Consider the following 962-nt stretch of genomic DNA (forward strand, 5'->3'; position numbering starts at 1 on the left):
AGGTACTTAACTAATGCTAAAACGTTTACCAATATCACCAACAAAAGTAACATACCCCACATTGCATTCTCAAATAAGTTTCATGAAAAATACAGGCAAAAATTATTTTGCTTAAACATAAATTGCTTCATTAACCATGTACTTAAAACGTTTTTGTCAATAAATGAAGTATTACTACATCAAACCGTGTTCATATTGTATGATACATATTTGAAGATTGTTTATTATTTAACTAGTTGTTCTGAAACGGCAGAAACAGATATGCGGAAAACAAACTTTAGTGATCCACTTCAATATTCACAATCTTCATTTCTGTCTCTTACCATAACAGATGAACCCTCTTCTCTCAGTGTGTTCTGGTTGCCTGTTAAAGACATTCATTTGTTTGCTGTTTTTTTAATGTATTATAGCTATTATTGCAGATTGTGTGTAGCTATTAAATGCAGCATATCACATTAGGCTATACAGTTTTAGCTTAGAAAGGTCATTTTACCATATGAAGGTTTGCGGTGGGCATCTTTTCTTGTGAGCCTAAAATGAAATACATTTTAAGGTTTGGTTCATTTACTTTGTATTACATGAATAGTATAGTTTTGAAGTTTGTAATGTTGTAATACCGACCGTCTGGATTTTTTGGTCATCAACATATCTGAGAATTGAAATGGAGAAAATAAAATGATTGATATGAATATATAGCTGGACAGTTTCACCAAAGTATTCATCAGAGTGCCTTTTATTTTAATTCATGCAAAGTTATTGATTGATGTTACTATAGTTTTAAAACTCATATATAAATAACTTTTGGTTCTGTGTATGTTTTTGAATTGTGCACATTTATAGCCTATATATTTCCTCCAATATATGAACTAGCACATGAATATTTTGAAAGATTTTGTATAAGTAAAAGACTACACTCTAAAAAAATGCTGGGTTAAATACAACCAAGTGCTGGGTAAAATAGG

General features: G+C 30.2%; 1 long non-coding RNA gene across 1 annotated transcript; it reads right to left on the bottom strand.

Annotated features, from left to right (window-relative positions):
• Window positions 1-238: 238 nt before the first annotated feature.
• Window positions 239-747, bottom strand: LOC107580902 (uncharacterized). Its single transcript, XR_001608732.1, has 3 exons — window positions 622-747; window positions 494-531; window positions 239-364 (listed from the first exon to the last, which is right to left on the bottom strand). It is a non-coding gene; the product is annotated as an uncharacterized lncRNA (long non-coding RNA).
• Between the last annotated feature and the right edge of the window lie 215 nt (window positions 748-962).

This window comes from Sinocyclocheilus grahami, unplaced genomic scaffold (assembly GCF_001515645.1).
Source record: "Sinocyclocheilus grahami isolate Dianchi unplaced genomic scaffold, SAMN03320097.WGS_v1.1 scaffold50508.1, whole genome shotgun sequence".
NCBI classification, from domain to species: Eukaryota; Metazoa; Chordata; class Actinopteri; order Cypriniformes; family Cyprinidae; genus Sinocyclocheilus; species Sinocyclocheilus grahami.